The 24,627-nt window shown below is 34.9% G+C and overlaps 1 protein-coding gene and 1 non-coding gene across 3 annotated transcripts in view; both read right to left on the bottom strand.

Annotated features, from left to right (window-relative positions):
- The window catches only part of Mcu (mitochondrial calcium uniporter), a 191,369-nt gene that overhangs the window by 151,309 nt on the left and 15,433 nt on the right, over positions 1-24,627 (bottom strand). The gene's annotated exons all lie outside the window — the stretch shown is intronic.
- Positions 23,745-23,851, bottom strand: LOC113183842 (U6 spliceosomal RNA). Its single transcript, XR_003300923.1, has one exon. It is a non-coding gene; the product is annotated as a U6 spliceosomal RNA (small nuclear RNA).

The raw sequence follows: 24,627 nt of genomic DNA, 5'->3' as shown, positions 1-24,627 counted from the left end.
CTACTATGTCAAATACCAAACAGTTTTATATTGACATTAAGCAACAGTTCCAAGATTGTCCATCATTCAGATTGTTAAAAGCCTGGGCAAAAAAAAAAAAAAAAAAAAATCATTAAAAGAGCAGTGTTAAGCAAAGGCAAAGGAAGCACATCAAAAATCTCTTCATTACCTGTTGTGGTGGCACATGCCTCTAATCCCTGCAATATGAGAAGGTAAAGCAAGAGGATTACAAGTTAGAGGCCAGTCTCAGCAACTTAGTAAGACCCTCAGCAACTTAGCAAGACCCTGTCTCAAATTTAAAAAAAAAAAAAAGTTGGGGGTGGGGAGGACTGGAATTTAGCTTAGAAGTAAAGCAGCCCTGATTCAATACCCAATATGTAAGTATATATTATGTATATATGTATGTATAAATTTCTGACAAAATGTTGCAGATTTTTATAATACATGAGAGCCCCACATAATTTTTGTTTTTATGAATTGCTAAAAATTAATTTAAATTTTTAAATGATAAACCTACAATCCAATAAAACTTTGCAGAAAAAAAAAAGCTATAGCTTCATTTTGAAAGGGTCTAATGAGTGTCTGGGAAAACTGAAAATTGATATGGGATAATAAACTCTATTCTGTCCATTTTATCTGTCCATCCTGTGCAAATACTGGAAAATCCTAATCACTGCATCTATTTAATAAACATGGAGACCAGCTTATTAAAAACACATCCAGGGCTGGGGTTATAGCTCAGTAGTAAAGTGCTTGCCTAGCATGAGAGAGACCCTGGATTCAATTCTCAGCACCACATAAAAATAAAAGAAATAAAATAAAAGTTAAATTCTTTTAAAAAAATCTGTATCTCAAAGCTCTCAGCTACACTGCAGAACTCTAGGGAGTTCTATTCACTCCAACTACTTGTCATGTCACCATTTCAGTTTTTAAATTCTGAGCCAAGCAACAATATACATAAATAGCCAAAAAATAAAATATATAAAAGGATATAAGAGAACTGAATGGATTAAATAATGAAAATCCTACACTAACATTTACTAAGATAATAATGGAGGGAAGAGTGCAGCTGGGAGTTTTTGTTACCACCTATTTACCAAAGTTGCTTAGCAACACTTCTAAACACAGGAGGCAAGTGTGGGGGGTCCAGTTTTCTTCCTAAGCACAAGACCCAGTGGTCTATGGAGTACATAACAGACCACCTGAAGGAAAACAAAAGATGTCTGGTTTAGAAGGAAATATTTTCCTCAGAGAATGCAGTAATTTTTTCCATTCCCGCTCCTTTTTAAAACTAACAGCGCTTAGATAGGGAAGGGCGGGTGTTAGGCAGTAGCTGTCAAAGGAAAAAATGAATCACAGAAGTTAGTCAGGATCTTATTATTTAGTTATCTAACAATCCAAACCTGGAGGCTGAAAGGGAATCTGAGCAAGCAGAATGGTCTGCCAAAGCCCAACTAACTTTCCCTGTCACCATCCAGAGAGCTACAGAAAGGAATTATGACAAAAATCAAACAAATCAGTCTTCTAAAGGCAAAAATAAATAAATAAAAATCCACACATTCAACTTTCACATGCACACAAACATCTCAGTACATGTGTAGGGGCAGAAAAGGGGACAATCTCCTTTATGCCCATCATAAAGGGCTAAAACCCCTATACCAAAAGACACTCAATAAGAGAAAATCATAACAAGTTAATTTGATCACATCTGTACATAATTAAAAGATCAAAAGACACAGAACAAACTACGCTTTTCCTTCATCTTTTTTTTTTTTTTTTTTTTTTTTGTGTGTGTGTGTGTATGCATGGTATTAGGGATTGAACCCAGGGGCACTTTACCACTGAGCTACATCACCAGTTCTTTTTTTCCCTTAATTTTCACTAATTTGTCATTAATTTCAATAAATTTTAAATTTATTTTTTATTTTGAAACAGAGTTTCCCTAAATTGCCCATTTTGGCTTCCAATTTGCAATCCTCCTACCCTAGCCTCCTGAATCATTGGGATTACAAGTGTGCACCACACCCAGCACAGAAGTATCCATTTTTTACACTTAGGTACAATGAAGCATGGAAAACCATGTAGAAATGGGCGGGGGGGGGGGGGGCTGGGGATGTAGCTCAGTGGTAAAGCACTTGCCTAGCATGCACAGGTGCTAGGTTTGATCCCCAGCACCAAGAAAAATAGTATCAATTTATGTTGAGAGTATTTGTTTACAAATTCTTTTTTATAGCGTAATATATATTCATTGCAAAAACTAAAATTAAACATAGGAATACATAACACAGAAAATGACAGTAATCTGTAATTCTATCCCCCAGAGACAACCACTATTAACACTTTAAGCTCAGTATTCTGATATCTCAAAGTGGAGAATCCACAAAGGTAATATGAATAATCAAATACCTTCTTCATCTCTGTATCCTGGAGCTGATGATACTGAATTCTTAAAATGTCCCTGCCAAGTATTCATCCAGCCTCTGCTTAAACAAACCCCGTGATAAGGGCCTGATTATCTCTCAAGGAAGTCTACTCCTTACATCAGGTTTTATATTAATACCAAACAGCTATTACCTTCCTATCACATCATCCTGGTTTCTCTCTTGAATTGACCTTTATTTTTAAATGTATACCCTTAAAATAAGGTACCCACACATGAACACACAATAGTCTGGAACAATCCTAGTCCTCTTTCTGGATGCTATGTTTCTATTAATAGAGACTAAATCATAATGTGGATTCACATGGAATATGCTGTCAACTGAAACACTTCAGTTATGTTTCATGATACTTGCTATTAAACGACACTGCATCCATCTACAATTATATTGTTTTTTGAATGTGTGGAATTTTACATTTATCAGTGATGAAAACATCTTGATCAGCTCAGTCCATTTTCAATCCTCACAAGTAACACTTAAACTATATGACTTACAGTCCATTTTCAATCCTCACAAGTAACACTTAAACTATATGACTTACTATGATTTCCAGCTCCAGGTCATAAAAGAATTGCAAAGAAAGTCATTAATATCCCATTAAAGTTATTAATAAAAAGCTGAACACAAAAATACTCAATTAAAATTTATAATCAATTATAAAAAGTAAAATTCTGCTACATGCAATAACATGTATGAAGCTTATAAATATTATTCTTAGTGAAATAAGCTGGACACAGAAATATTCCATGATTCTTCTTATATGAGATACACAGAATAGACAAATTCTTAGAGCTAGAAAGCAGAGGTTGCCAGGAACTAGGAGAAGCAGTAGTAATTGCTTAAGAGTTTTTGTTGGGGATAATAAAAGATTTTAGGTATAGAGAAAGGTGACAGTTGCACAGCATTGTAAATGCACTATCACTGAATTATACACTTATGACTGGTTAAATATATATTTTACAATAATTTAAAAGAAGAAAATCTACAAGGTTATCATGCTGAGTGAAAAACCTAATTTTACAATGTTACATATTACATGATTCAATTTGCATAACATTCTTTAGATGGCAAATTGTGTGTGTATGTGTGTATGTGGTGGGGGGGGGGGTGTGTATGTGTGTGTATATTAGCAGTTGCCAGGGATTGGGGCTGGAGAAAAAAACTGGATACAGTTATAAAAGGACAAGAAGCTAAATCCTTGTGGGGGTACAACTCTGTGTCTTAACTTTGGTGCTGGATAGAGGAGCCTATATGTATGACAGAAAAGTCCTGAGGTCTAATATACACCCTCATACCCAAATGAGTACAAGTAACACCGAGAAAACCCAAAAAGAGCTGTGAATAATGTAAACATCCTGACTGTAATAAACAACAGCTTGGCAAAATGTTGCCACTGGGGGAAACTAGGCTAAGGGCACATCAGATCTATTATTTCTTATAATTGCATGTGAATCTATAATTATCTCAAAATTAAAAGTTCATTTTTTAAAAATAGTGAACAAAAGATGGCATAGTGTCTGATCTATTGCTACCATTTCCCACTGTCTGCTGTGACCATGGTCACTACCAGTAGAACTTCCCACAATTAGACATCTGCGTTCTTTTTATTAGAATTCTTTTGGTGGTCATTCATGTATAAGAATGCACATGGTAACAAGTTCATTCATATTATAAGAATGTGATTCTTGTTTATAAGGAAATTAATAAAACCTTTTTCAACATCTTATATCTTAACTTTAAATTTTCATATTTAAAAAAAAATAACTTAGTATTACCATTCCTCAAGCACAGCACTAAACAATAGAAATATAATGTGGGATGCAGCTTAGCAATAAAGTGCTTGCCTATCATGATCAAGGCCCCGGCCAGCATTAAAGGGGAAAAAAAGTCACATATTTAATCTAGTTGTCACATTACTAAAAATAAAAATATAATTCATTTTAATAGCACATTGTATTTAACATAATAAATAAAATACTATCATTTGAATATATAAATAATCCAATGTGCCTTTTAGACTTACAGCACATCTCAATTTGAACTAGGCCCATTCATGTCAAATATGGCTAAGTACTACTATACTGGATGGTGTGGTTATAGCATTTCATTTTACAAATGGTTTCACAACTCTGTTCAGAAAAAATATTAGGATACTCTGCAACTTTCATTTCCTCAAAAACACAACTTTTTTGTGTGTTCAGCAATGCTAACTAACGATTAAACCGAGGCCCTGGTATATGCTAGGAAAGAGCTCTACCATTGAACCAGTCCAACACTTAATTTTTTTTTTTCCTTTGGGAAGTCTGACCTTAAAACTCCTGGGCTCTAGCAATCCTGCCTCAGCCTCCCAAGAAGCTGAGACAACAAGCATGCACCCTTGCACCTTACTAATAACTTATGGTTTTTCAAATTTGTTTATTATTATTTTTTGGCACCAGGGATTGAACCCTAGGGGCACTTTATCACTAAGCCACATCCACAACCCTCTTTTATTTTCATTTTTATTTTTTATTTTGAGTCAGGAGCTCACTAAATTGCTAAGGCTGGCCTCGAACTTGCAAACCTCTTGCCTCAACCTCCCAAGTTGATGGCATTACAGGTGTGTGCCACCACACCAGTTTCAGATTCATTTTTAATCATCGATTCTAGAATCCTGCCTACGTCACTAGTCTTTCTTTGGTCTGAAATCTACTTTCTCCTTGTTTTCAGACTAATTTGCAATTTTCTATCACTTCTCTTATTTTCTAAGATTTCTCAGAGACCACCATCTCATATGCAAGTTTCAAATACTAGGCATGTTTCAAATACTATAGAGTCCTCCAACCCCGCCCTGCCCCAGATTAGCTCAATTTGAACTAGGCACATTCAAGTCAAATATGGCTAAGTACTACTATACTGGATGTTTCCTTATAAGGCTCTTCACTATTCCCAGATTAGACTATTCTTTATTATTATCATCATCTTCTTTTTAACTGTCATTTCTATCCTTCAAGTAAAAGAAAGTTCCAAATCAGAAATGGGAATAAGAGGTAAGGAATTGTGATTTCATTGATGTCTAACATCACTGAATATAAGTAGCAATCCTATCCTGGGTTCAATTCCTAGTACCATATGCACACAAAAACTCAAATATAGTATATATCATATATTATATAGTGTATTGTGTATTTAATAAAGTAACTATAATAATGATTAATATTAATATAATATATAAGCTATAGATTATGGTTTCTAACCTCTTTTAATGCACTGTACCATTTATGTGGAAATATTCACAGAATTAAAAACTTGAAACTCAATGGGTTAAAGAGAATGTCAGAAACACACAGCTGTCTGGTAATTCAGCAGCCATGGATTTCCTGCTCCATCAAATTCCATAGGAATTCTAGGGATTTAAATGACTAATTCCCCAGATCCCATGATCTATGTTAATAGTGCTTTATCATTTCATCTACTTATCTGTCTTTACACCTCAATAATATTGATTTCATTTTTTTAACTATGGCACTATTTTGGTGATCAGCATTCAAAAAATATGAATGACATGAAAAGGACACACAACTGCCTTCTTTAAAAAAAGATTTTATGGGCTATCAGGTCAAATAAATCAATGGATGCTAGATTGATAATTAAATAAAAAGAAGCTTTAAAAAGTGGGGTGGTAGAAAGAGTGGTTATTAGCATATGCAAAGCACTAGGTTAAATTCCCAGGACCAAAACAGAACAAAACACAGTGAGATGCCATTCCACATCCACTATGAAGGCTAAAATAAAATATAAGCAAGGGTGTTGATGAGGATATAAGGAAACTGGAACCCAATCAGATTTTTTAAATGACGCAAGCAGGCGCAGTGGCACACACCTGTAATCCCAGCAACTCCTGAGTTGCTGAGGCACAAGGATCTTGAGTTCAAAGACAGCCTCAGCAGATTAGCGAGGCACTCAGCAACTCAGCATCTCTCTAAATAAAATGCAAGAAGGGGCTGGAGAGTTAACTCAGTGGTTAAGCATCCCCGAGTTCAATCCCTGGTACTAAAGAAAAAAAAAAAAAAGATGCAAACATTTTGTGAAACAGTTTCGAAGTTCGTTACAATGCTAAACACAGAATAACCCTGTGACTCAGCAATCCCACTCCTAGGTATACACCTAATAAAAATGAAAACATGTTCACAAAAAACACATACACAAATGTTCACAGCAACATTATTTATAATAGATAAAAACAGGAAAAGACCCAAATGTCCATCAACTGATGAGCATGCATTACCATACAATGTGAGTACAAAATGTGTATAATCGCACAATGACATCAATTAGCAAGAAACAAGAAGGAAGTACCAAAACATTCTACATGAATGAACCCTGAAAACATTATATTAAATGAAAGAAGCCAGTACTGTATGATTCCATTCAAATGAAATGAACAAAAGACAAAAATCCACAGAAATAAGAACAATAAATTTTTGCCAACAGCTGGGTGGAGGCAGTAATGTGGAGTGAATGCTATTGGGCACAGGGGTTTCTCTCCATGGTGATGAAAATGTTCTGGAATTAAATAATGATGATGACTGCAGCACTCTATTAAGTATCTTTAAAACCACCGAGTTGTTTACTTTACAAGGGTAAGTGTTATGCTGCATGAATTAGCCCTTAAAAAAAAAAAAAGAGATGATCCTGTGACACTGAGGTAGAGACAGCTTCAGCTTTCCAATATCCATTCCTTGTGTGCTCACTGACAAGAAAGAATTAAAAGCTCTAAATTTGAACAAATGGAGTGCTTCTGTTTTCTCATGGTTGTTATCTATATATCCTTAACTTCTTCTTTTTTTGGTGTGTGTGGGGGGGGTCCTTTAAAAATATTGAGGCAAATGTATTTTTCCTTTTGAATACCTTACAGAGAAATAAATGCAAGCAAACATACCAGTACAAGAAAAGCATAGCTCTTTTGAGCTCAGAAAACAAGCATTTCTGAGAACACATCAAAAGAGTCTCAAGCCCAATAAATAATAAGAAAAACCAAAAACCATATAGCTAGTAGAGCCCTTAAAATAAGATTTTACATATAAAATGTTCAGGATTCATAAATAGCACTTTCTACAAATATTAAACATTGCATTCAACATAGCTGTCTTATAGGAGACCTGAAGTAACTCACTGCCAAGTCCAAATACTGGATGAGAAGAGGATCAAGTTATGATTTTCATCCAGATTATAAAAACAGAAAAATTCGAGCAATTATTCCAAAACAACACTTCGCTCACTCATACCCATCAATCAATACTCTTTCAGTTACAAACAGGAAAAAACAACAACTCAGAAGCAGTTGTTTGAAACACGATGGAAATGCCTCTGGAAGACTAGAGGGACGAGTGGACTTTAAAGTTAGTAAATGTAGCAGTTCCAAATTGCCTCCGGGATTGCCCAGGTTACATTCATGGTTAACATCATCAGCTATTTCTTTCTTGTGGATTTAAGATGGCAACCTGTAGTCCTGGGTTTACTAGTTTCTTTGTACTTACTTAGAAGAATGGATGTCCCTTTACCCAAAGTCCTTTCCTTCAGGTTGACTAAACTTAGATCATATGTCCATTCCAGAGTCAATAACTACACTAAGGGAATTCCACGTACAGATTGGCTTTGACTGGGGATCCTGAATCAATCATTGGCAAGCACAGAATTATCATGATTAGCTTACACCAATGATTTTTCTTTTTAAACTGAAAGCCACAATAAGAAACAAACAGTCATGCACTGCTTAATGATGGGGATACACTCTAAGAAATGCTGTTAAGTGATTTCATTGTTGTGTGAACATCACAGAATGTATTTACGCAAACTAAGACAGCTACAATGTCACTACAATCTTATGAGACCACCATTGTAAATGAAATTGGTCACTAATCAAAATATTGTTATGCAGTACATAACAGTTATAAGACTCGACACACACACACACAGGCATAGAAATGCACATTCTGGGGGCTGTGGTTGTGGCTCAGTGGTAAAGTATTCGCCTAGCACGTGCAAGGCCCTGGGTTCAATCCTCAGCACCACATGAAAAATAAAGGTATTATGTCCAACTACAACTAAAAAATTAATATTTAAAAAAAAAAAGAAATGCACATTCTGTGAAACAACACTTATCCTTGTGATACTTAACACATCAAAATGAACTCTGATACATTTTTAATATTACTTATTTAAAAAGTTAGTTGCCACTTAATAAATTGATTTAATGATCCTTTAATAGGTTGTATCCATTTGAACTGACTGGCTCAGCTGATAAAACCTTATACATGAGGCGAGGGTCAAAGTCAAAAACCGGAATGCTGCTGCACAATGAAGAAAAACGGCTAGGGCTGAGGCGTAGCTCAGTGGTAAAGTGCTTGCCTCGCATGTATGAGGCACTGGGCTCAATCCTCAGCACCACGTAAAAATACATAAAGATACTGTGTGTTCATCTACAACTAAATAAATATTTTTTTTTAAAAAAGGACAAGGCTAAATAATTTTTCCAGAATTAAACTTATTTAATTACATCAAAACTTATCCATTACATCACCCACAGTGCAATCTTGCATATGTTATCTTATTGGATCTTACAAAAATATTACTGAAAATTCTAAGTCATATGCACATAACAAAATGGAGTTTTGTCTTCTTATTTTATTTATTCAATTAAAACAAGCCATCCTACTTGTGAGGCAAGTGCTCTACCACTGAGTTACATCCCCAACCCTTGTCTTCTCATTTTAAAATATTTAAAAATTTCTGGAGCCAGGTGCAGTAGTTTGCTCCTGTATTTCCAGCTAGCCAGTACAAACTAGGACAATCACTTAAGCCCAGGAGTTCAAGACAAGCCTGAGTAACATAGCAAGCTCCATCCTCCCCACAGTCACCCCCCAAAGAAAACAACAACAATAAAACTCTAGGATAGAGGGGTTATATTCAGAAACTGTTCACATGGACCAATTTCCCGCAAAGGATTTACAGGTATAGCCATCAGATATCATTCCAAAGGATAATCAGAAGAGTAAGTTTTGAAAGAAGGCCAAAGAGATACAATTCTCGTTGGTTCTCAAACACAGGTGATCTTGGGCAATAGTCTATAGACATTTTTAGTTATCACAGCTGGGGAGAAAAAAAAGCCAGGCACTTACTAGGTAGAAGCCAGGGATGTTGCTAAACACGTTACAATACACAAGAGAGGCTCCCATGCACAAATAATTATCTGACATAAAATATTAGTAGAGCCAGAAATGAGTAACTATTACCACCAAAGGTCATTAGCTCATCTCAAGTCCAAATACCACTTTGCAATATAAGAGTATAAGATAAACCTGGACTGTATGTTCTAGTGTTAGAAGCCAAGTTTCACAAGTGAGAGAGAGTGAGGATGAAGCAGAGTCCCCTGTGTTCAGAGTGATAATCATTCTGCATTCCAAAGATAAAATTATCTCACTTGATTGTGGGATTGATTTCTTTTTTACTTCACTATATAATGCAATGCTTTAACAGGAAAGATTTATCAATGTACATTTGAAGCTTTTGAGTCACAGTCACGAGAATTAGCACAGTACAATAACTGTGACCACAATACAGTTTCTGGATATCAAGTAAGAAAAATAAAGAAGAAATTTCTTTCAAGGACCCCAGGATAACACACTGGAATAACAGCAGAAGGCTTTATTTCCCTACTCACTGGATACAGTCTTTCTAGTATTTCTTATTTTTTTCTAGATCCTTCATGCTGTTCTCTTCCTGAATAGAATATAAATAATTTTCATCACTCCAGGCATCCAACAGCCTTTCTTGTCTCTATACGTATTATTATATCCCTATGCTCATCAGGGGGCATCTCAGAGGAAGAAAAAGAAGTGTCTTCAAACTCTGGCCAAAACTTTCTTTCCTGTGTTACTCCATGACTGTCCTTTCCACCCTCCAGCCACAACACACCAGCCAAGCTGCTCTACCTCCAATAGACCAAGTTCATATACCATCCTATGCCTTGCCCCAGTTCCAAACCAGGGCTTTTCACGTGTTTCCTCCACTGAAATACTCTTGATTCATAACCTTCCAAGGATTTCTCCTTGTCATTTGTCAGCTTAAATTCCATGGCCTTAGTGAAGCTTTGTCTGACTACTAATTCTAAATCTATCTTCCTATCACTCTCTACTATATCAAATTTCCCATGGTTCTTAAGTACTCAGTACCTTTAGATAGCCTTCCTTGTTTACAGAATTTCTCATTTCATAAAGCCTGCTACCCAAGATAGAAGTCAAAAATCCACTTTCTCAGCAGCCTCATTTGCAAACAGGAAGCATGTATGTGGTTTGTGTTCCGCTAATCAAACACATGGACATGATATTTTGATTAGGAAGAAAAATGTATAACAAAGACGTCATGAGGAGTTCATTCTGAAGAACATTTCAGAGTGATAACAATTCTCTTTCAGAAACAAAAATGGCAGAGGTCCTGGCGGTTGCATCTCATGCTCACCAAAGACAGAGCAAGTTCTAATACCTATTCCCAGGGGCAAAAGCAGTAGAGCCTCCAATGTTTTAGTCTAGTGGTATAATTTGGATATTGTTTCTAGATAAGTAGACTCCAAGATGAATTCTCTTGTTTCTCAGAAGACTGTCAGCTACCTCACATCCTTAGAAAAATATTTTTTCCTTAAAAATATTATTATTTTAAGAATAATATAAATTATACATTTTATACATTACATATTTATGTGTATTCTCATTTCATATTACATATTACAATATTTTTAAATATTATTATTTTCCCTGCTTATATTAACCAGATTGGGTTCTGCCTTTTACAATGAGCTCTGATTCATTCATTCATTCTTTCTTTCTGCAATACTGCCAATTGAGTCCAGGGCCTTATACATGCTAGGCAAGCACTATACCATTGAGCTACATATCCAGGCTTTTTTTTTTTTTTTTCCTCTCTTAAGTTGCTTAGGATGGCCTTGAACTTGTGATCTTCCTGCCTCCATTTCCCCAGTAACTGGGATTATAGGTACACAGCACTGCACCCAGCATAAATTTTTTTCACCAACTTCTTACTACATAATACTGTCTCGTTAATTATTTCATTAACTGGTGGTTGGTCCCTCCACACAAGAATATATACTCCATGAGGACAGGAACATTGTGAATCTTGTTTATTCCTATAAACCCAGTATTTAGAATAGTGCTTCACATACAAAAGATATTCAAGAAAAATTCAAATCTTCTACTGCTGTGCAAATATATACTTAAGAACAAAATGGAAGAATTCAAAATATCAGTGCTACAGGAGTTAAGAGCTAAAAAGCAATAGTATAGACCAGAGAAGTCAAAGTGGCTTTATGAAGAAGTTGACACTTGCATGGAATACTGAAAATATGACTACAATCATGGTGTAGAAAGGAGGATATATGCCTTCCAAAGGACAAGAACTAAAGCATGGCACTGAGAATGAGTGTGGCAAACAGAAATACAAAATTAAGGAAAAGTATGTTGAGCTTAATAAGAAACAACTGACATACAAAATGAGCAAGATTACTAATGGCTCTGAACACTAGACTTGGGGAATGTTGTATTTGATGATTTTTCAAGAACACCAATCCTCAATGAATATTTTCATCTGTTCTTTATTCTAGATGTTATCTGCTATGTAAAACTACAACAGCTACCCACACATTTTCTATGGAGTTCCCTCTCTGAACATCGATGCTCTATATTTATCTGTTCAAGCTGGAAAAAAAAGAGAGAGAGAAAGAGAGAAAGAAATTCTTATAATTAATTCTCCTGCAACCAAGCTAATACTCAATTTAAAAATCAAACTCTATTACCAAAATGACTTTTGTTTCCCAAACTCCATCCTCAAATCAGATTTCAAAATTTCTCTCAACTCCATTTATCTTTTAGTCTATTAGAATATTACATGGGTTCCAAAGATTTAAACTATAGAGTTTTGACAAAATAATTTTGTTTTATTTTGCATTAAAGTACATGGACACTCCAAACACAAAAAGATGATCAATTTTATAATAGAACACTATATATTCTTTTAAGAATCCAACAATTCTTATAACTAACAACCATTAAAAGGCTATATAATTATATTTTATGGTCTTCCATGGAACCAGAAGGGATCTTAGAAAGATTCTTAACCCATTTTTCCCATCACCCCAGATGTGGAATACCTATAAAATTTAAATATAGTATATAACATATAATTAAATAATATATAGTATAATTAAATAATCAAAGTGTAATAATATTGCAATATGATAATTATAATATATTTACACATACATAAGCTCTACATTATTATTTCCAACCTATTTTAATGCATCTGTGTCAATTTTGTTGAAGTATTCTTAGAATTGAGAACTTGGGACTCAATGAATTAAGTTGGTCTTGAAAAGCAATCTGGCAGTAATTATTAAATGTATTATGTATATATCCTTTAAAACAGTAATCCCACTTCTGACTGTCATAAAAGTAATGTACCAGTATATGAGGATATGTACAAGGTGCTTACTATGATGTATACAGTGACAAAATGGGAAACAAAGTAAATTGGTAAAGGATCAGTCAAATAAGGGTGAAGCAATTGCATGGCAGAACCCATACATATGGCATGTTACACAGCCATTAATAACTAACTTAGAGCTATTACTGGCTTAGAGGAAGCTCTACTACTTATTAGTTTTTAAGAAAAACAAGATACAGAACAGAATGTGGAATATATTCAGTTTAATAAAACTATAAACAATATATATAACATGTGCATAAAGAAGTGTTTGATAGGCAGACAAAAAAATTAGGTAAGATCATTATTCAAATACAGGGGAAATATGGAAGGATATATATATATATATATGTATATTCATACATATATATATATATCACATAGTTATCTTGGAGTAAAATGAAAGAGGGAATAGGAAATAAGCAAGATATAGAAAGAAAGAAAAACTCAGTTATATAAAAGTCATGTGTACATACAGAAATTAATATTTTAAATACAAATATGAAATAAGAGTTCTTAGAAACCAGTTTATTCAACTTTCTAGACAATTGAGAAATTCGTTTAATCAACACCACTAAAGAGTGTCTATTTGTGTAATGAACTAAGAAAAGGGCTGGCATCTCCTTTCCAGTTGCAGACCTAGTCTTCACATACTATGCAAGTTGCTCCATGGTTGGTCCCTATCCAATTGAAAGGGTTGTGGTTCAAGGAAGGCAGAAATTCCTTTGTCACCAGACATTTTGAGAGTCATCAACTCCTGCTATAACCTCTCCATAAGGCCCCAGGCAGCAACACCACTGGCTCAGTTTCTTTATGAGCAGTGAAGATACTGGTGGCAGCAGGGTCACAGTTTGGGTAGGCCATCTGGGCGGCTCTGGTAGAGGGACAGGAATTTAAAAAACACAACGACAACTCAAGTTTACATATATTGGATGCATGTGTACTTTGTAATTTGTCACATTAGGTCAGGTGTGAGATTTTCTACTTCCAGCATCATATCAATGCTCAAAAAAGTTTCATATTTTGGAGTATTTAGGATTTCAGATTTTTGGATTAAGATGCTCAACCTGTGTATCCACACACTTATATGAAAGAATCATACACTTCTTTCTTAATATTTTTAGTTACTAAATCTATAGAGAATGGGCTTTCCAAAAGCCTTGGAAGACTCAGAGTTTTCATTAAAATAAAAGAGTTCCCAAGGATGGTATCTCAAGCAGATGAACTGTTAACGATGCCCTGAACACCTTTACTGTGATTTGTGCCTGTTACTTATGAGTGTATAAAAACATTGTCAGGGCAGTAGCTAGTTTTGTTTACACAATGATAAAAGCATCATCAGGAAAACATAGGGAAAGAATATCCACCTTTATCATTTTCAAAAGTGCAGATAAAAACAAAGACTATTTTGTTTAGTTTTTGTTTTCTGGTGCTGGAGATGAACCCAAGGCCTGTACACACTAAGCATATGCGCTACCACTGGGCTACACCTCTGGCCCCACAAAATCTATTTTGAAAAGTCTGTTACAAACACAAACATTGATATAGTCACTCCTTGGAATATTATGCTGCCATTAAATGTGTACAACAGATTTGTCAAATATTTGGATAATGCCAAGCAAAGGAAGCAAAATATAGTTACTTGGTTTTATGTAGTTCATATTTATACTTACATAAAACCAAAACTCAAAAGTTAAACTTCATAAAAAGAGGTCTGGAAGGAAATACACAATAATGTTAATAATAGTTGTCTCCAAGTCTTGTGTCTCTTCTATTTTTCTGTACCTCTTAATTTTTCTATGGTATTTTTTTTTAAATAGGGAAAATAGCTTTTAAATATAGGTAAGCCGATTTATCTTTGATATGGGAAGAATACTTTTTCTCCAGTGTTCAACTGCTTTGAGGAAAGAAAGAATGTAATTTAGTTAACAGTAACACAAACCTTTCATAAAGAGAGAGAATGGGAGGGAGTGTGACTCAGTGGGAGAGTGCTTGTCTAGTATGTGCAAATCCCTGGGTTCATCTACAGCACCACTAACCCCTTTCAATTGAAATTTAAAGTTGCAATTACCAATAGAAAGAAACAGACTTCTTCTCTATTTCTTAATTACTTCTTGTGAAGAAGTGACAACTTTTAGTTCAAGCTGCTCTTTTCTCTGACCTCTGTTAATCAAATCTAAAACAGAAACAATTTATTACGGTTATGCTTTAAAGATTAATTTTTTTTAAAAGTAACTCGTGTTTTCAACTTTGGTTAAAATATACTTGTAAAAATAGTTAAAAGGGAAGGAAAGGGAAAGAAGGAAAAAAGGGAAAGGAAAGACAGACTGTCAATAAGCACATTCACATTCAATCCTGCTACCTCATTGTAATGATGACTATGCCCAGACCAAGTAAAATTGGAGTTTAAATTTTCTTAAGGTAGAAATAGAAAATATTAAGGCAGAATCAGAAGTCAAGAGGAAAAGGCAGCAGCCGATTTATGAGAAGACACACACTTTGTAATTAAAATAAATCGGTATGCTATACTAGTCTATACATTTTAATATTTATACAGGAAAAAATCCTCATAAACCCATTTTGACCTTCAGAAAATTATACAAATTCCTTTTTCTCATTATTTACACACTACCAAATATATACTTAACCATAAATATTGTTGAGCTCCTCATTAAGGAGCTTAAGTCATAGACTCTTAGAGGGTTTGGGATGTAGCTCAATGGTACAGCACTTGTCTAGAAGGTACACGGCTCTGGGTTCCATACCCAACATGAAAAAGAAAGAAAGAAAAAGAAAGAAAGAAAACAAAACAAAAAAAGGAGGTGGGGTTTGTGGCTCACTGGTAGAGTACTTGCCTAGCATGTGTAAGGCACTGGGTTTAATTCTTAGTACCACATGTAAATAAACAAAATTAAAAATAAAGGTCCATCAATGACTTAAAAAAATATTTAAAAGAAGAAAAAAGAAAGAAAGAAATTTAAAGTTGCAATTTCCAATAACAGGCCCAAACTATTTATAGCATCACAGATATTTTCAATTCAACAAAAACGAAAATCTGCTTTTTCAGCCACAACAGCAAATATAATTATTATCCCCACCCACAGACTACACTGCCTAGAAATAGCAGTAAGGCATCACTACAGCAAGACATTAGGCAGGTACAAAAACACTGTAGTGTATATTGGAAATCATCTCAGAACAACCAGTAAAATAAAATTTTCATACACAAAGGTCACCTTACTGAGAATATGATATTTGAGCAAAGACTTGAGGGAACTAAGAAATAAGCAAACCTACGTGTGTTCAAGACAAGAGCATTTTAATTACAGGAAACTGCTAATGCAAAGATCCTGTGAGGTGGGTGCATGTATAGTATGTTTGAGAAGCAGCAAGGAGGTCAGTCAGCATTGCAAGAACAGAGTGAGTACAAGGAAGAGTGGCAGCAGATGGGAGTCAGACAGAGAGCGAAATGTTCCACAGTGGTGTGCTGAAGCCGACAATGGCTGGAGAACAGACTGTTGTACATTCTAGAACTTTGAATCAGCCAGTGTGGGAGTAATCACACTAGAAAAAGAAGAAAATGCTATAAATCAGAGGCTTTGCCTGCTTTTAGAACTCCAGCTTATCATTGCTACCTATAAGTCACTTTATGAATTTTGTCTTTCATTCTGAGTGAGATCAGAAGTTGTTAAAAGTGAGGCCAGGGTTGTGGCTCAGTGGTAGAGCACTTGTCTAGCATGCATGAGGCACTGGGTTCAATCCCAGCATCACATAAAATAAAATAAATGTATTGTATCCATCTATAAATAAAAAAATTTTTTTAAGTTGTTAGAAGAGTCTCTTGCCTGGCAGCATCACTTATTGCTGCATTCTGACCATAAGGAAGAAGGAACAAAGCAGGGCAACTAATTTGGAAGCTGTTAATATAACAAGATAAAGTATTTTGGTGGCTTGAACCAAAGTACCTGTGGTGAGATAGTGAGAAGCAGTCAAACTCTGGATATAAAAAGATGTTTTGAGTTGAATCAGTATATGGCAATAGTTAACAAGCTTTATGTCTACAAATCAGTAATATCTAACTCTAGCCAGGCAAGGTGGCATGAGTCTATAGTTCCAGCTTTTTGGGAGGCTGAGGCAGGAAGACTGCTTGAGCCCAACAGTTCATGGTCAGCCTTGGCAGCATGGTGAGACACTATCTTAAAAAATTATAATGATTATAGCTACATTAATATTAATAATAACTATTAATAATATTATTGTTATTATCATCATCATTATTATTATATCTAACTCTAATCTAAGCATCGCTCTCGTTCTTGGCTCTAAAATAAGATGGATAGCTGGACTTTTATTTCAAGAAGCTCCAAGAAGGGCTGGGGATGTGGCTCAAGCGGTAGCGTGCTCGCCTGGCATGCGTGCGGCCCGGGTTCGATCCTCAGCACCACATACCAACAAAGATGTTGTGTCCGCCGAGAACTAAAAAATAAACATTAAAAAAAATTCTCTCTCTCTCTCTCCTCTCTCACTCTCTCTTTAAAAAAAAATACACAGTCACTTTTTTTAAAAAAAAAAAAAAAAAAAAAGAAGCTCCAAGAACTTAGCCAGGTGTAGTGGTACACATCTATAATCCCAGGTACTCAGGAGGCTAAGACAAGAGTCACAAGCTCAAGGCTAGAAAACTGGGCAATAAGGTGAAATCCCGTTTCAAAAAGATGGTGACAGTGCCAGGCATAATTGTGCATACTTGTAATCCCAGCAGCTCAGGAAGCTGAAGCAGTAGGACATCAAGTTCAAAGCAAACCTCAGCAACTTAGTAAGGGCCTAAGCAATCTAGTGAGTCCCTGTCTCAAAATTAAAAATAATAATAATAAAAATTTTAAAAAGGCTAGAATGTGGCTCAGTGGTTAAGCATCCTCGGGTTCAATCCCTGCTACCCACCCCCACAAAAAGAAGGGAGAAGGAGGAGGAAGAATAAGAAACTCAAAGAACCAAGAAAAAGTCTTTGATGTAGACTGCTATTCAATATAAATTAAATAAAATCACACATAAACATTGCCATATGCAACTTGGAAGTTAGCAAGCAAGCAGCCGTTGATTATCAAAAACATAATCTTTAATATTAAAGATGGATGGGGCTGGGTTATGGCCCAGTGGTAGAGTGCTCACCTTACACATGCAAGGCCCTGGGTTCGATCCTTAGCACTGCATAAAAATAAATAAATAAATAAAATAAAGTTTAAAAAAAAGATGGAAATAGAATTGGAATTCAATTATTGAAAGACTTGAATATCAGACTAAGGAGAATTTGCATTAAGTTCTATAGGTAGTAGAGAGCTATAGTTTTGAATGGAGAAATGAAATAATGAGTGAGGTTTTATTTATTTATTTTGTGTGTGTGGTGCTGAGGGCCTTGGGCATGCTAGGTAAGTGCACTATCACTGAGCTATACCCAAGTCCCTATTAAGTGAGGTTTTAGATAAATCTAGCAAGATGATTACTGGAGAAATACTGAAAGTTGGGGTCATATTTAAGCAAAAGTCTAGAAACATGTTAAGAATATAAACAAGAGGAGCTGGGGGTGGTGGCACACACCTGTAATTCCAGTAACTCAGGAGGCTGAGGCAAGAGGATTTCAAGTTTGAGGCCAGCCTAGGCAACTCCATGAGAGCCTGTCTCAAAAAATAAAAAGGGCTGGGGAAGTAGCTCAGTGGTAGAGCATTCCTAGGTTCAATCCCCAGTACCACACACACACACACACACACACACACACACACACACACACTTAACATGGGGAGAGTACTGATATTTGGAATGCAAAATGCAAGATAAATGAGATGAGAAAGCCAGATTAGGATTTAGTTACTAAATCGAAGGGTAAGATACTGAATATTTAAAAAATAGTGATAGATGGTAAATGTTATGTGTATTTTACCACAATTTTTTTAAAAAGATGGTATGAAAAGATTACCCAAGAATATAGAAATGCTAAAATTGATTTTTATCTCCAATAACTGGGTAAACCAAAGGCACCAGTAAGAAAGTCCATTTGGGGGCTGGGGATGTGGCTTAAGTGGTAGCGCGCTCGCCTGGCATGCGTGCGGCGGCCGGGGTTCGATCCTCAGCACCACATACAGACAAAGATGCTGTGTCCACCAAATACTGAAAAATAAATATTAAAGTTCTCTCTCTCTCTCCCTCTTTCTCACTCTCTCTCACTCTTTCTTTAAAAAAAAAAAAAAAAAGAAAGTCCATTTGGAAAAGGTGTCTCTCTATATTCCGTGAAGTAATACCTTAAGTCAAGAGAACATTTAAAATATACAAGGGGCAAGACTGAAGCTCATTCACTGACTTAACAAAGACAATCTGCAGGAAGGAGAACATACCACCATCATGAACACACTAATATACCTAAGTCACAATTACTTGGATTATGGCATTTTACTGTAGTAAAAGAGTGGACGAACATTGTGACTTGGTGATTCTACTTAACACAGACCAAGAAGAAAAAAATTCCTGTTCTGAAGCATCAAAAACCTAGGAACAGTAATTTCTAAAAAGCCATAAATACTACCTACTTTATTCATCTTATAACACAAGTAAGACTATAACAGCTCCAGTAATACAATGGCATCCTTCATAACCCTATAATTCTATCTACAGTTATTCTAAGACATAAGGTTAATTTGTTTAACTCGTTCTCCATACATCCCTTAAATGTTCACAATGAAATTTTGTGATGTTTTATAATTCCTAATAGTATTTAATATATTTGTATACATTTTTCCTTGAAGAATAATATGCATATGAAAAGTATATACACTTGTGATACTGGCAAAATTATATTGTTTTATTAGGTATTGTGTGCATGTACCAATATCTAACAACAAATCCCATCAGTATGCACCAATTAAAAAATGTGAGGAAAAAAGTATATATGCATGATTATTTTTCACAAGGTGAAAACACCCATGTAACAAGTATGTAAATCAAGAAACACAACATTATTAGCATCCCAGTAGCTCCTTCATACCCCATTCCAAACACTTCCCCCAATCCTCACAAGGATAATCAATCTTCTGACTTTTGATACCACAGATTAGTTTTACCTTTTTTTTTGAAATTGTCATAAATGAAATTGCAGAGAATATACTATTAGTATCTAGCTTCTTTTGTTCATTATATTTGTAAGATTCACCAATTTTTATATGTAGCTGTAGTTTGTTCATTCTGGCCACTGTTTAATATTCCTTGTGTGATTATGTCACAACTTATTGACCCATTCTACTATTGATAGCTTTTGGAGAATTCCAGTTTGGACTATTAGTCCTTCCATGAACACTTTTATCCATGTCTTTTGATGACTACATACATGCACACAATTTTGTTGTGTATAAAATCTAACAATGGAAATGCTGAGTCAGAGGGCAAGCATGTGTTCAACTTTAGTAAATAGTTGAAGAACTTTTAAGAAAGAAATATTTTAAGATCTTTATAGTGAAATGTGAATGAGTAATGATTCATTAGAAGGAAGAAAAGCATGTTGAAATAGAATAGTTGATCTACACAGTTCCCAAAAGAGTCAATTTACTTTAGAGTATTTTTACCAGCGATTTAGCATATGACATTTAATAAGAGAAATAATCAAGCTTATCTTCTCTGGAACTGATGATGCCAAAATTTAGAAACAAACAATTGAAGAGCCATTACTATTAATAAGGTAAAGTAACAACTTTCACAACATGTTACAGGAGAATATAAATGTTACAAGTCAGAACTTTGCAGCACTTAAGCCTGTACTTTTTTAAACCAAATCTTGGAAACTGAAGGAGACCTCAGAACTAATCTAACCTTCAAGTGATAATAGAACTGCTTTCTACCTCAATGAACATGCTAATAAAAATTGATTTATCAATCCCAAAAGAAAAGAAAGGAGGAAATCATTTGACCCTAGAATTGAGAAGGCAATCTGAAGTAATCTGAATCAAGTATTATTTTACTTAATAAAAATAATATATCAAGACTGGTTCATAATAAATTATAATAAATATGCCATAGCAATGTGAGACACTATTAACAGGAAAGGTAGGGGGTATAGAAACTGTGTACTACCTTTACTATCTGTAAGTCTAAAACTGTTCTAAAATAAAACGTATTTATAAATGTCCATTTAAACCCATACAACACAAACTGCAGATTAAAATGCACCTGCTAAACTCATTCAGAATGCAATCCTGATAAACTTTCTCTCTCTCTCTCTCCATCTCTCTCTCTCTCTCTCTCTCTCTCTCTCACACACACACACACACACACACACACACACAAACATACACATATTTTCCATCTATGGGCTTAGATACATAAACAAATAAGTGGAACATTCTATCTATGCAATTTAAGTTTTGCACATAGCTATAAAATTATGAAGAAGACTCAGACTTCCTTTTTTATGCCATCCGATCTAAGCTTTCTGAGTGTACACTCAAAGCATTGAATGATTCATTAAAAAGCAATCCTCCAGTAATCTTCAACCATAAAATAAAATCATCTAAACTCCAAATAAGGTCAACATTTCAACAGTCCTAGCTTTGTGACTTAAATCATCAAGTCTGCTTTTACTTCAGGAAAAATAAAGGAAAAGAAATAGATTATGACTTTCAGCTAGTAAAGAAAACAAGTAGCCAATAATATGATGTGGGACCTAATAGAAAGAACTTGAGAAGGCAGGCAACTTCAACTGTCATTTTAGCTCTACCACTGATTTACTCTGTGATCCTTGAACATATCTGGTTCCTCAATAACTATGATTGCACATCTATTTTAACTATTAAGTCTTCCATGCGTTAGGAGGTCTTTCATTATCACTTCGTGACCATACCAGATATCGTAGTGAAATCTTTTTACCCTTTTCTAAAAAAAAACCTTTAAAGGATCTTAAACAAAATATCCTACCACTGAATGCCAATAAAGAGAAAATATAATGAATGAAAGATGAATCTCAACTGCCATTATAGCTAGCTTTCCATTTCATTTACCTTGTATTAGTAATCATACCACTATTGAAAATAAATATTATTTGCTAGTCAGCAACATTTTAACATACTCCTGGAAGCCTATTTGACTGTGATTCTAGCAAGTTTGTATTTAAAAACAAACTGACATTTGGTTCTTCTAACTTGGTCAGTTGAGTTGACAAACTTTTTATTAAAGAACCGGATAATAAATATTTATGCTTTATAGACCATAAGCTCTCTGTGGCAACAACTCTACTCTGCTGTAATACAAGGGAAGCCACAGACAACATGTAAATGAATGAACCTGTGTTTCAATAAAAGCTTATAACACAAACAGGACTATAACAGCTCTGGTAATACAATGGCTCCCTTCATAATCTTATATTTCTGTGCCCACTTAAAAAAAAGGCATAAGGTTGATTTGTTTAACTCTCCATACATTCCCTAAACATATGTTAAATGTATCTTTGCTTGTTTACAAAAACAAGCAGCAGTTTCGACTATCATTTGCCAATCCTAGTTCTATACTCACAGTGGGTAGGGAAATCAACTGGAAAGATAAACTTTGTAAAACCACATCATAAGTTCACACTGAAATAAACTGTTTTGTTTGCTGGGAGAAAATGCTTCTGAATCATGATCTTCACATACCTGTCAATGTTCAAGTTTCCCCTGCATGAACACGTCATATCACCAATACCTAAGACAGAGCAGGAAAACACTCTCCCTTACATTGTTGTTATGATATAACAGGGGATGTGTTAATTTATATAGGCAAAATTTATAAGATGACCTGCAAAAGTAAAATACCAGGTTTTAGCAACTTTAGCAACAAACACAGAAACCCAAACCTGATTAATGTCAACCATGACTTCTTCCATATATTAGGTCAGATAATTAAGATAAGTATCAAGGTCATTGGCTTCCCGGAAGAGCTGATCTGTTTTCATGCAACCCTGTTGTTTTAAACCAACAAACTCTTGGTCATCCATAACCTGTTAAACTTCCAGGAGGCTAGAATAACTACTTAAGCTTATAATTCTGATTTATTCTGAGATGGGGCTGCTCATAGTATGAATGTTCAAGCAAGGATCAAATCTATCATCCCTTCAGTTCTACCTCAGCAAAAATGTTCCATTCTGCAACAGTCACCTCACTAAACTCAGCCCCAAGTTAGCTACCAGGTGTTCAACAGCAGGCTGGAGCAAAGAGCCAACCCACAAGGATCAAGCAAGTGCCTTTTTAAAAACTAATCTTAAGAAATTTCTCTACATGGCTTTGCAAAGTAAGCAAAAACCATGCCAAATAGTAAAAAAGGCACTTACTTGACTCCCACAGGCCAGCTCCACACTCTAGCAGCTAAGATGTCACTGGCATGGTACATGGAGAGTGAGGTGGAAACGATATCTTGCCAACCACTGTAGGAATGGTAGTGAAAGACCTAAAAGAACAGAAAAAAGTAAAGTCAATGTCAAAGGTAAGGGCCCTCTTGAGCCTCCTAACATGGGTACTGCAGCATATAATGCCAAATAAGAAAAGAAAGTCTGAAAAACCTTGATTAGGTTATTCTTAGTTACCAGTTATTACAGTGACCCTTAGAACAAGAAAGTACTTCTAAAAGAATATAAATTGTAACATAGAATTAATCCAGACTGATTATGAGAAACTGTTATACTTTATTTCTCTGAATTATCACATGGTAAATCCAAGCAAACATAAAATTTGGGAACAACAAATCATATAAACTAATACTTTCTTTTTTTGTATAGAACACTTCACAAATTTGCATGTCATCCTTGAACAGGGGCCATGCTAATCTTCTCTGTATCATTCCAATTTTAGTGTATGTGCTACTGAAGTGAGCACATAAACTAATACTTTTAGCAATACTCTTAACTACCTTTTTTGTTGTTTTGTTTTGTTTTTAATTTTTGCAGTGCTGGGGATGGAACCCAGGGACTCATGCACACTAAGCAAGGGCTTTACCTCTGATCTATATGTCCTCAACCCTTGAAATACTTTCATATTAAAGAAGAAAAAATTTTTCACCCTATCTATAAAAAACTGATAGAATTCTAATAAATGATGAGAAAATAAGGAAAAAAACATGTTTTGATTAAAAGGAATTTTGACAACAGACACTTTGGGCTATTCAAATTCATTCACAAAAAAGAGAAACCTTGGTTCATTCAAAAGAAAAAAACATCCAATTCACTTGCCTACCTATACAACTCTCTGGAATAGGGGTTCTGTTTGAAAATGATTGGAGATCATTCCAAACCAAGAATAAAAATAAAAGAAGTCCTTTCCCATACCACTATCTTCTCTCTCCACACCTACACTATGCATGGGCTTTAAAAAAAAAAAAAAAAAAAAAGTGTGACTAGCAAGAAAAGCAACAGTGAAAAAACAAATCATTCTTAATTCTTAATCATTCTCCTCCATGATTCATTCCAACAAAAATAACAATAATAAGAACTCTTCCTTTGCTGGAGATCCATTCAGCACCCTTTCTTTCAAAACTATGGAAGAAACAAACAGGTCCCAGAGTTTAATTATTCTTAAGGACCCAGAATCTATCCCCCCCTAAAAAAAAACAAACCCAAAGATAATTTTTCATTCTCAATAAGTTTTAACCAAAA

The sequence above is a fragment of the Urocitellus parryii genome, chromosome 5, assembly GCF_045843805.1.
Source record: "Urocitellus parryii isolate mUroPar1 chromosome 5, mUroPar1.hap1, whole genome shotgun sequence".
NCBI classification, from domain to species: Eukaryota; Metazoa; Chordata; class Mammalia; order Rodentia; family Sciuridae; genus Urocitellus; species Urocitellus parryii.
Note: the sequence above shows the minus strand (reverse complement) of the source record. Positions and strands in the feature narration are given on the sequence as shown.